The 13,168-nt window shown below is 41.4% G+C and overlaps 1 long non-coding RNA gene across 1 annotated transcript in view; it reads right to left on the bottom strand.

The window, feature by feature from the left end:
- Positions 1 to 821: 821 nt before the first annotated feature.
- LOC128118626 (uncharacterized) overlaps positions 822 to 13,168 on the bottom strand; it is a 55,116-nt gene continuing 42,769 nt past the window's right edge. The window contains exon 2 of the long non-coding RNA XR_008221280.1: positions 822 to 11,183. This is a non-coding gene — a long non-coding RNA (uncharacterized LOC128118626). The remainder of the gene's footprint in view (positions 11,184 to 13,168) is intronic.

Below are 13,168 nucleotides of genomic sequence, written 5' to 3'. Positions count from 1 at the left end.
ACAGATCAAGCCAATCAACTGTCTCACCCATTCAGAGGGCCTGATCCAGTTGGTGACCCCTCAGCCACTGGTTCATCGTTCATGTGTTTCCATTCGTTTGGCTATTTGTCCCTGTGCTTTATCCAACCTTGGTCTCAACAATTCTCGCTCATATAAGCCCTCCTCATTCTTGCTAATTGGACTCCCAGAGATCCACCCGGGGCCTAGCCATGGATCTCTGCATCCAGATCCCTTAGTAGTTGGGTGGGGTTTCTAGCACGACAATTAGGGTGTTTGGCCATCCCATCACCAGAGTAGGTCAGTTCGGGCTGTATCTCGACCATTGCCAGCAGTCTGTTGTGTGGGTATCTTTGTGGATTTCTGTGGGCCTCTCTAGCACTTTGCTTCTTCCTATTCTCATGTGGTCTTCCATTACCATGGTCTCCTATTCCTTGTTCTCCCTCTCTGTTGTTGATCCAGCTGCAGTCTCCCGCTCCCCCAAGTTTTCACAAAAGAGTATCTTTAGCCTATAAAGGCTAAACCCATGAGAATGGGATCCCATCAGCCAGTTTTTCCAAGAACAATGGTTTCTCAGAATACCTGGGGCTCTTCTCAGAATTGTCTGGTCTTGTACAATTTTAAACTGTTGTTCATGTAAGATATGGGTCACATTGCTAACTACATGATTTCACTTATGTAAACAAGTTAGTTTGCTCAAGATAACAAAAACATCTGCTTGCTGAATTGAAGGACGCCAGACACATAAAAATCTTAAACAATATGTTTTTCTGCCTCCAGATAACAGGTTTCTCCATTGATGCAGTGAGACAGATCAAGCCAAATTGAAAAAAATATGAGAACAGGTTTATTTGAGCAAAGCAATTCCTTCATGGGTTCTCCAGTCCCAGAGATTGAGGCCAAACTGTACACCCATACTAAAGCAGAGAAATTACATAGGTTTTAGGCAAGGAGTGATGATACTGGGTTTGTGCCCAAGTATGGTCAGAAGCTGAGCACTTTAGGTGGGGGCTTTAGTAGCCGACAACTTCCGGGGATGAAGTTAACATAGCTACCAAGAATGTAGAACTGGGATTTTTGGTGCCTTCCCTTTGTTTGAAGACTCTCTGAGTGGGTGAGATTTTTAAAAAGAGAGAGACCGGAATGACGTTTTCTAAGTAAAGCAGTAATGAGCTGGAGGCTCCAACTAAACACAATATACTTTGAAAGCAGACTGTTAGGTTCAAGGTGGGCCCCTCAAATGGCGGTGCCACTAACATGACATACTGCGATCTGCTCAGTATGGACTCTGAACAGGTAAAGAGAAGGATTATGGTGGATTAACAAAAGTCTTCCTTAGAAACTTGTAAAGCATATTTCTGTTTGTCAGAAAGAGCCATCATCTCCCTTATCTGCTCCTGTATCTAACTACTTCTGGCAATGGAGTATCTAGTTCCCTATTAACATATATCTGCAACACAAATAAAAGTCTCCGTGCTAGCTTCCATGCTATTCTGTCTTGCATCCCCTCCCCACTCCCCAGCTCTCCACCTATATCCCAGAACTTGCTTCCTTAAAATTGGCAAGCCTTGGCCGGACGGTGGTGGCGGCGCACGCCTTTAATCCCAGCACTCGGGAGGCAGAGCCAGGCGGATCTCTGTGAGTTCGAGGCCAGCCTGGTCTACAGTGCGAGATCCAGGAAAGGCGCAAAGCTACACAGAGAAACCCTGTCTCGAAAAACAAAACAAAAAAAAAATTGGCAAGCCTTTCCTTGCCTTTTGTTACATGCTCTGTTCCCCAAGAGATAGCCATGGCAGCTTTGAATTTGCCCAAACAAACTTTTCTTTCTACCCATGGAGTGGTCCAGTTTGATGGTTTCAGTATGTGCTCATGTACACAGACCAAAAAGGTATCTACCAAAGTAGGATACTTCTTAACCATCCCAGAATAAACAAAATGGATCTCTGACAAAAGAAAGGGTAGTCTTGAGCCCTGGAAAGAACTCAGCAAAAATCCACCTGAGGAAATAAAATCAGGTGTTCTGGATTCAATGGTCCATGCAGGTACCTGGTTTCTATTCAAGTGATTCCTCCAGTAAAAAGTGGATCATTCTCTGGGTCCTACATTGTGGCCTGAGAATTGTCAATATAAAAAGTACAGCTCTCATCTTAAAGAGAATAAGAGATCATTTATTCTTGAATTATTTTGAGGGACTGTGACACAGAAACACAGATTTAGACTACTCTAAATTCCATGCTTCAACATGGAAGCAGTTTCACAAAGATTTTAGTTTTACACAGCAGAAAAAAATCATAACTCAAGGCACCTTTAAAATACATTAGTGGGTAGATTCATCAGAGAGGCAGGTACAGCAAGATGGGGGAAGCTTTCCAAAAGTTCAAGACACTACGTCATAGCATTCATAGCTTGTAGATAGGTAGAAGGTACTTGTCTGCTAAGTCAATAGATTCTAAAAGGCTTTTTCCCCCATTGTCACAGGATGTTAGTGTTAGCATTCAGGCACCTGCACCAGGATGCTAGAAATTCCAGACCTTTGGATCTTATTTCTCTACCTCACACGTGGGAAATGTGTCTAGCACCATATCTGCAAGCTCCCCAAACAGCAGACCTCTACACCTAGCACCTGACTTAAAGGCTTAACTTAACCATCTTTGCAGTCAAACCTGGTCCCTATACTCCTTAGATATCAATTCAAATAACTGCTTGTCAGCACCTTATATCCTGATATTTCATGGGACTTTTGCAACTTCTGCCAGCAAACCAATAGATAGAAGAGGGTACCCTATTTTCAAGCTTTTTCTTATCTTCAATCCAAGCCCTCCCTTTATTCTTTCTTCTTTATAAATTCTGTTAAGCTGCATTTCTCCTTTCATTAACTGAACTCTCTCAAATAGAGAAAAAAACTGGGGTCTTACACATCTAACTCTGCTTCTTTCATTAAAGAATTCCAATGTTAGTTTCTGTAGCAGCAGCAGCCTGCTTAGTTTCTGTAGTGGCAGCAGAAGCAGCCTGCCTCTGCCAAAGCAATTACATCATTACCTGTCACCAGGTTCCTTTCCACCACCAGCTATGTGACACTGGCCTGCCAGGCAGAGCTTGTTCTCATTGCCTTATTTCTTACTCCTCTCTTTGTCTCTAATTTCCTCTCTTGCCTCTTCTTTTCTCTCCTGCTTCTCTTCCTTTCATCTGTCTGACTCTCTCAAGTCCCCAATCCAGTGCAGCTTTCCACTCTTTCATTCTTTCACTCTCCCCCACCAATAAATCTCTTTAATTCTATTGCATGTGGCATGTTTGCTTAGTAGCATACCTTAGCAGGGCCTGCCAAAAGGTACTCACTTCACACTGGGACCCTACCTACCTACCTACCTGCTCCATCCATAACAGATCCTCTCTCTTCCATCTGCAACAAGTCTGCTTTTCTTGTTCACCTACAGCTTTGCCTTCCAGCCAATACTGGCAGTTAGGTCGCTGGCAGGGGCTACCTGCCACTAACCATTCCCTTGGATATGAGACTGGCCTCAGTATTCCTTGGACCAGGCAGGCCATAAAACCAAAAAATAATTCTCCACTCTCTTACTTTTTCTTTGCTAAAAGACCTACTTGTGTTTGTTTGATCTCCCCCTCTAAATGTTCTGCCTAGGTCTGCTGCAACACAGGAGTCAGAGATAGAGAAGCCATCTTCATGTAACTCAGCACACACTGTTTTTCACTTTCTTTAATTTATTCAACTCCTGTTTATGATATATATGTGTGTGTGTGTATGTGTACATGTATGTGACTTGAATTTAACTCTGTGTGTGCATGTAAGCTAGCTTTAACTTTGTGTATATGTGAATGTAACTTGGATTCAACTGTGTATGCATGTGCATGTATCTATTGTTTAGAAAAACATATTTTAAACAGCAGCCATGTGGCTCTCTTCCATCTTGGCTGGTGACCTCATCATGATGTAGACAGCCACATGGCTGGCAGCCATATTTTACTAAGGTTAAAGAGTACATACACTTCTTAATCCTAATGTGCTCGCTCTCTGTTCACTTTATCTCCTTTTAGACTAAGAAAACAACAAGTCTGAAATATTTTGGATTGGTATGGAATTTTTTGAATGATGATAAACACATATGGTTAGATCTGTTACAACATATTGTATGTGTGATTCAACCCTTGTTTAAAATATTAGCTATGTGGTGATAAAAATTTAAGATTATGGAGATTATAGGGAAAAGGGGATGGGTAAAGAAACCCTGACCCTGCAATCCAGAACTAGGGAAAGATGGCTCAGATAAGGCCAGTGAAAGAAACACAGTTTGGATCAAATCAGAGTGATCTCTGGCCCTGGCCAACTAAATTATGAAACCAACCAATCACAGAGCAGGACAGTAGAACCCTGGCCCTGGGGCCCAGAACCAGGGAAAAAAATACAGCCTGGGTTTGGGACCTGAGCCAGAGAAATGAACACTTTATCCCCAAACCCAGAACCAAGGAAACTTGCTATGATTCTGAAACCAGCACTAAAGAAACACTCTTCATCCCTAGAATCAGTCAGTGAAAGAAATGTGCCCTGCCCTTAGAATTAGTGTCAAAAAGCCAAGAAAGGCCAGTGAAAGAAACACAGTTTGGCTCTGAAATCAGGGCCATCTTTGTCCCTAGCTCACAAAACTGGCCAATCCCTGGGCAGAAAAAAATCTAACCAATCACTGATTGACTCTGTCCCCAAAACCTCCTATATAAACTGCCCTGCCTGGTCAGTTGTAGGCTGTTCTCTCCACCCTGGTAGAGGCAGCTACTCTCCTGGACTCCTCCTTCCCCAATAAATCTCTTTCTCAAAAGAGTTTTGGGTGTGAAGATTTTTATTCACTGGCATAGAGAAGATCCTTGCTGAGACATCCTTCAGTAGACAGAGCAAGGAGGAGCTAAACAGATGATCCTTGCTGAGATGTCCCTCAGTGGACAGAGCAAGGAGTAGCTGAACAGAAAATCCTTGTTGAGATACCCCTCAAAGGACAGAGCAAGAGAAAGCTGAAAAAGTAACAATTTTCAATGGAGCCGGAGACATTGCTACATTTATGCAGGGGTTTGTCCTTTTGCAGAGTGAAGCAAAAGAAGCAACGACATAGGCTGAAGAAGCAGAGCTCTGCTAGGAAGCCCCCTTAAGTGGGGGCTGAGCAAAGCCCAGCTGTAGCAGCTCTCCAGGAGAGGAGCAGGATTGCTATATCTTGCAGGGAGACCATCCCTCATTACACCAGGTATAGCCTAACTCTCCTGAACAGTCAGGATACCCTTCCCTGCAGAACTCCTGGCAGCACCAGGCCTGACTTTCCTGAATAGTCAGGATACCCTTCCCTGCTGAAACACTTCCAGGTCAGACTCTCCTGAGAAGTCAGAAAAACTTCCCTTCAGGGTTGAGCTGTCTCTTTGCAGCTCCAGCCATCAGAGCTGTCCTAAGCAGCTCCAGGTGTCTGGGACACCCCCAGGGCTGAGCTGTCCTGAGCAGCTCAAGGTGTCCGGGATACCTCGTCCTCCAGGTTTGAGCTGTCTCTTTGAAGCTCCAGCCATCAGAGCTGTCCTAAGTAGCTCAAGGTGTTGCCTTACTCCCCAGGTAGTCAGGATACCTTTCCCCAGAGTTGCAAAACTCACATTTTGGTGCCAAAACCTGGGACCAAACCCACAGAGTTGCAACAAATTTACTTACAAAGATCTATGCAGATTAACAAAAACTGACTTAGAGATTTACACCTAAGTACTTATTTCTCTGCCAACTGTTCAACACCAAGCTTCTAGAGAATATAAATAAGTAGGAACATGTGTTTGATAAATAAGGTATATATTCTATAATAGAATGTCTGTTCCCCCAGGAGGGTCTATTTCCCAGATTTGGGCACTTGGGCAGAGGCCCCCATGGCCCTCAAAGGCAGTGCTGGCCTCAGTGCTCCCTCAGTTCCTGCTCATGGGTCACATACCAACTCACAAGCCTCTTTCTCCTGTTCCCATTTCACCTGGGATCTTTCCCTTTTCACTTTTCCTTGCCTTTGCAGGAGACAGCCTTAACAATTTGATACAAACTTGTTCTGTTTTTACCCATGGAATGGCTATTTTGGTTTCTTTCCTGAGCACATTATCTATGAACAGAGGGTTTTATTTTGACAGTAGAAAAGCTTCAATTCAAAATCATTATTTTTGGGGCTAAACCTGACAGGAATGGAACATAAAGTCCTAGTCTTACGAAAGCTGCTAACATATGGAAGACTGTTAGAGAATACAAGTAAATAGTCATCCTTACAAATGATCAAGTTTTTTAATTGTAGTTGTACTAAGTACTGATATAATTAATTACAGGAATAAGCCTTACTTGGCCCCCTATATATGTTTTCAAAGTTAAGCTTAAAACAAGTAACTAGAAAGAAAGTTTGTCTATTAAGATATACCTAATAGACAAACAATCCTCAAATGCTCAGAGATCTGCAGAATGTGGCATTTAAAATGTTTAATTTAAAAGGTTATTGTGATAGAGAGACATGCCAGCTAGCACCCCTATTTCCTCCAAAGAAGATGGATGGGCACAGAAGTACCTCCACCCAGAACTTGCTTCAAACACACAATGCCAGCCACCAAGCAAAAACCATCTTTCACCTTAGCTGCTGCCAAGACCCTCTTCAGACCATAAACAACAGGACACTGGGGAATTGATTGCCACATTTTCCCTAGACAAGGTAGACTGGCCCTCCTATAAGTTCCTACTCCATAGGAAAGTCTGTCAGATCTTCTGGACCTAGCAGTGGAAGACTGATGTTGCCCTAAGGCCTTTTCCCTCAACAACCATGGAGGACTCTGGGGTCGCTGTCTAGATAGGCAGCAAGTAAGTCTCTGCCATTTTTAATCACTAACTTGGGTAAAATTTATCCTTCTCAGAACTCTGATACTGTTTGATGACTAGGCTAGTATTAGCTTTGTCAGTTTAAAAGCAGAAACAAGGCTTCTGCTGCCTTCTCAGTTCTCTGTGTAAAATTCAGATAACAGGCCTCACCCTCTTAGAGTGAATGCTAAGTCTATACACAGTTTACCTTGCTACAAGACTCAAAAAAAAAGGCCAGGTGGTGGTGGTGCACACCTTTAATCCCAGCACTCAGGAGGCAGAGCCAGGAAGATCTCTGTGAGTTCAAGGCCAGCCTGGTCTACAGAGCAAGAGCCAGGATGGGAACCAAAACTACACAGAAACCCTGTCTCAAAAAAACAAAAACAAAAACAAAAAAAAGAAAAAAGAAATAAACTCACAAAACAGATTTCAATGTAACTTCTTACGATTCCTTTATTTAAGGAACTTGCTTTGCAGTGACTACTCTCAGTAGTTAGCCACCTGTATCTCCTGGAAAATTAGATAAAAAGAGGGTGCTTTAAGGTTTATTCATGTGAAGATAGAAAAGCTTAAGTTGTGATATGGAAAAAGTGATTTGAGATGTATAAAAGAATAGAACATGTTCCAGATTTCTCTTTCTCGATATGCTACTGGTACATTAAGATACCAACAGTCCATAGCCCTAACATTAACCGATGGAATTCTGATAAGCTATTAATGGCACAGTACTAAGCATCATATTACCATTAAATGATCATAGCCACAAGCTCAGGATTTTAAATTCCCTTTGGTTGTTTTCTAACTATAGACTTAAAAGGTGCCTTTCATTGTGCTATAAACATTTGTCACAGTTTTCTGGATAGAAAGAGAGTGTTAATGTCTTCAATCAGAATCATTTCTGGGTCCCTTATGACTCAAAGGCATGAGTTTCTACAATGTAAAATTCACTATGAATTATAAACAGTGGGAATGCTAATGTGTCTAAAATATCTTTTCACAAACTCAAAGAATTCTTGTAAGCTCCAGAGAGTCAACTTAGATCCACCTTGAACAGTTCAGATGCACTCCTCAATTAAGTACTATCAATCAACAGCCTGAGCCCCTTCACCTTTTCCTGGTTTTAAGACTCCCCTCCCTCAATTACGAAGACCTAAGAAAATAAAAAAAAATTTGGCTAAATTTTTATCTTCTGCTCTGACAGCATCTTGCTGGGTCCAAGCACTGTCAGATGGTCCCCACAAAGCATGGACAGCAGTGAAACAACCAGCTATCCCAAGATGCCATCTCAGCATCCCAATCTTCTCAGGTCCCCCAAAGATGCTGATACCCTTCAGGTCAAAAGAAAGCAATCTCAAGAACTTGGTGCCCTCATTCCCACTTCACCTGCCACCTGTTTCTATTTCCTCACCTTTTAGAGTAAACAACAGGGAGGAACGTTAGCATTCAGGCACCAGCACTGGCTTGCCCTTGGAGACCTGGCAGGATACACATGCACTTGTCAGTACTCAGGCAGTTATATTGGCCAGCCCAGGATCCTATGGCCCCTACCTCACTATGTAGTCTGTACACATGTGTTTTGCTATGTGGTCTCTGTGCACATGCACTACATTGCCTCATAAAAGGCAGGCCCTTGCCTTCCTTCCTTCTCAGCTCTTATCTCCAGGGGCTGGACTATGAATCTTTTCCTTCTCCCCCACCCTTCCAATAAACCCTCCATATGAGCCATGTCACATGATGTATCTGTCCAATCTTGTCTGCCATTTTTAAATTATAAGAGTTCGTTCTGACAGAGGGTGGGTGGCTTTTTCTGGAGGGCCAGAATCTAGCTCAAGATAAAGTAATTAGCCTCTGGACTTGCAGCATTCCAGTCTCTCCAGTGCACTGAAATTCTAATCAGTCTCTGCAGATGGATTCTGCTATATGATATCTTGTTTGTATTTTGATAAATAAAGTTTGCTTGGAGTCAGAGGGCAGAGCTAGCTACTAGTTAACCATAGAGGTTTTGAAGACTGTAGAGAGATGGACAGGGAGTGGTAAGTGGGGGCTGAGGCAGGATCTCAGCCCTTTTGATCAGAGGAACAGAAGAGGTATGAAGTCATTGATGGCTGCTCCTCTGCTTCTCTGATCTTTCAGGTTTTTACCCTGATATCTGACTCCTGGTTTTTATTGATAAGATTAATGAGATTTATGATTTCAGATTCCTTTCAGGGGTTTTCTGTTCTCCATCCACAGCCAGAGGCAGCTTCTTTTCAGGAGTTTTTGTTCACACAGGCTACCATTGTTGAACTACTCATCCCCTATCCTATAAATAAATCCAATAAATACTTTTTATAATATAGCTACATTCTGTTGATTATGTTCCTCTAGAAAACTCAGCCTAATACACGTACAGGAAATAATATGTCAAAACACTGTTTGCAGCAAAGAACAGAGTGATTTAGAGGATTTCTTTGAAAGGACTTATTTGTAAATTTTCTATGATGAAAATTACTCATTAATCTAGCCACTGCTTTCTCCAAATTTACAATTGCTATCATATCATAGAGAACATTTCTCAACATGAGGGTATCAACTTCCAAAGTGGAAAGAGCCACTCATTTCACTAAAACCTACCTTAGCAAACTTTATATCCCTCCCATCTTAGGAATGTCAAAAACATGGGGTTATTAAAGGCAGAAACCAACTCCTGGCATCTCACTCAATATCTGCACAGGGGGGCTTAACAGAAGTAAGCAATTTTAATAGAAGCTAAGATAAGTTGTTAGCTAGGTTCCTTATAAATAGGTTGTTTGACAGAAGCTAAGATAATTTACCTAGGACAGTGTGAACTTTGGTCCCTAAATAGGGTTGTGTAATTTTCCATGGGTTTCTTCATCAAGGACATAAAATTCTTGTTAAACACGAAATAGCTTCAATAAGAATAGAAGATGCAAGAACCTGTGCATTATCTTGCTTTATCACAGCATAATCTCCAAGCCACTAAGTTCCTATAACCTCCATTCATATCTAGCAGAACTTTCATTTTCTCTGTCAGCTCATGCTTAAGTATGTCCCTGCTGAATTGAATGTTTATGAAGAAGGTAAGGACTGACTCTAAAGAAAAAGAACATTTCCTAGCATGGCACCAGTTTTTGATGTGACCTGGTCCATGATGGTCAAGAAGAAGCTTCACTCTTCAGTGCAGAAATTTACAAGGAGGCAGAATTTCCAGTTCTTGAGTCTCTCTGTCTAAAGATCTCAACCCTGATCCCAGGATCTCTTTCTGCTAGAAGCTTGACTTGTGTTGCAAGACATTAAACTTCAGATTTAGTCTTCTACAAAGTTCTGACATTTTAAATGTAGTTTGGAAAGCTATGGGAGATGAGGCAATCACTTAAAAGTAGCCCAAAAGAATGTTTTGATTTTCTTTGGTTGGCAATAACCAACCCAAGTTTCTTGTTTTCTCTTTAATGCATAAAAGTTATCAGATAATCCAATTCCCAGACAGTCCAGGAAAACAGAATATAGTGTCTAAAATATAGCATATTATAAGGATTGAATTGCAAATTATTCAAGAATTCTAGATGGAGAATATTGGATTATTATTTCTTCTCTAAATAAAAAGTACAAAAAGGGACGATAAAATGATTGACAGTAATCTGCATGGCACTCTTTCCCCATTGACTAATTGGCCAACATGTCCTCTATTGGTTGTATTAAGGCAACTCCATGTAGTTAAAAGGGAGGTTTATTTTGTGGGGTAACTTACAAGTAAAGGGATGGGTTACAAGGTCCAGGAAAGGTATAGCACAGTCGAGCGGTGTTCTCTGGAAAACTCTGCTCAGTCTACCTCCAGTGTCCAGGATCCAGGAACCAAGAGAGCCAGCCAGCACATCCAGATCTTGGGTCTTAAGGGCTCCTGCCTCAGCCCTGCCTTGTATGCAGTTACCAAAGCCTCAATGGGGGTAGTACTTCCAGGTCAAAGCTGGAATAGCTACCCACTACAGTCCTTAGGAGCTTAAAGTGTGTGTCATGCACACTGCCCCCCAAGGATCCCAATGCTTTTTGTTTGCACTCAATGTCTTGATGTGAAAAGACCTGGGTCATTCTCTAGCCTGGCTCAAGAAGCCTACTTTCAGGAAGATAAAAGAGAAGGCTGTTTCTGTCTCACAGCCTTGTGGTTCTGAGGCAGAGATCTCCACAGAGCAATGCCACAAACAGTGATTGCAGCCCAATCTTTCTCCTCTAAATTGCTGTTCATCTGAGTATTCCATCATAGCATAAAATCCTTGTTTTTTCTTAGGCTTGTTTCTGTGACTGGTCAGGGACACTGTTTAGTCTCTGCTTTTTCAACCTGGAAATATAAGATACTATGTGTACAAATTTATTTTATACATACATATCATTACAAGTAATTATAAAGTTTGATTATTGCCTCTTATTGGGGATGTTGGTTGGTTGAACATGATAACGAACTTCACAATTAGACAGGTTTTGTCCCATTGTTTTCTGTTTTCCAGCCTTTTCATAGTCTCATGAATGCACTGCTATTGTTTATCTAATAAGTGCTAGAGAGATAAAGAAGAGTAAATTACCAGTACTTCCTTTAATCTAAACATTTATGACCAAATATTCTGCTCCGTGCCAGCAGACGATAAGTCAAGAAGACAGCCTAGATGGTAAAGACTACTTATTTCTTGAGCTTTTTTCTTCATAGAAAGTCCTACATACAATATATAATCAGCATTATCAGAAATAACCACTATTGACCAGTATGTCAATTTCTGAAGATCTACTGCTTAGCATGTAGGACTGTAGTGATGCATTAGCTCATGTTCATCAGTGAATATAATAATTGTTATAAAATTACTGTTATTTGATAAAAAACATAAATATGGAAGACAGCACAAAAGGCCTTAGAATCAAAACTTAACATTTCAGTGAACAGCAACAATATATAAGACATAATGCTAAGTTGGTTGATGATAGTGCATGCTTTTAATCCCAGCACTTGAAAAACAGAGGTAAGCAGATCTCTGTGTTTGAGACCAGGCTGGTCTACAGAGTGAGTGACTTGACAGCCATGGCTACACAAAGAAACCCTGTATCAAAAAAACAAAACCAAACACACACACACACACACACACACACACACACACACACACACACACACACACACACCAAAAACAAAATAAACAAAAAAGAACAGGCATGACGCTAAGTGCTTTAGGTGTTATACAAGTAGAATATCATCCTGTTTCTCAAGGTAGGAACAAGCTGACAGTGTGTGTGGATATCCATAAATCACCCTAACACAAAGGGGAGTAAAGATAAAACTACAAGCAATGTTTAAAAAATATGTGTGAAATAGCTCTTAGGCAGAAAACATGATCTCTATATGCAGAAAGAATGACTGCAACAAGGCAAAAGAGAAAAGAGGGAATAATGGGAACTTCAGGACATGAGGCAGCTCTTTGCATAATAACCGACCAGGCAGACATGAAGGATTTCTCTCAATCTATCCCATTATTGAAACAATGGGTCCCAAATAAATGGAAATTTCTCAATGAGTTTCATGCTGGGAAAAGTAAAGTATCCCAGCCAGAGAAAAAGAGATTTCACACAGTTGTTGAACTAGCTTATAGGATGAGACTGAACCCTAGTCAATGATTAGCCAGTAATGGGTGGGACCCCACCAGGACCTGAACTGCTTAAAAGTGCATATCCTTGACCCTCAATTTAAATTTTGATCTCACTTCAGGCACTGGAAGATACACTTGGGAGAGATGATGGATTTGTTTGTCTCTCTTCCCTGTGTGGCTTCATTGAATAAATTTCCTTATTCTGCTTTCCATTTGTCATAGTAACATTTTGTTCTTGTGAAGAGACATCATGACAATGGCAACTATTAATAAAGGAAAACATTTACTTAGGGCTGGATTACAGTTTCAGAGGTTTAGTTCATTATTGTCATGGCTGGAAACATGTAAGCAGGCATGGCACTGAAGAGGTAGCTGAGAGTTCTACATTTGTATCAGCAGGCATGAGAAATAGATACTGGGCCTGGCTTGAGCATTTGACTTCAAAACCTACCCCCAGTGGTGCACTTTCTCCAACATGGTCACACCTCCTAATCCTTGTCAAGTAGCACCACTCCCTAATGACCAAGTCTTCAAATCTATAAGCCTATGGAGGTCATTCTTATTCAAAATACCATACCATTATCAGTTTGACACTTTTAATTGGCATATTAAGGATGAGTAGCTGAACTTAGCCTTTTGAGCCATGGACTGCCCCCCAACCTTATCCAAAATATCTTCTCTACTAATGACCTTTAGG

This window comes from Peromyscus californicus, unplaced genomic scaffold (genome assembly GCF_007827085.1).
Source record: "Peromyscus californicus insignis strain IS unplaced genomic scaffold, ASM782708v3 Scaffold_11__1_contigs__length_118956290, whole genome shotgun sequence".
NCBI lineage: Eukaryota > Metazoa > Chordata > Mammalia > Rodentia > Cricetidae > Peromyscus > Peromyscus californicus.
The sequence above is the reverse complement of the archived record's forward strand: the minus strand, read 5'-3'. Positions and strand labels throughout refer to the sequence as shown.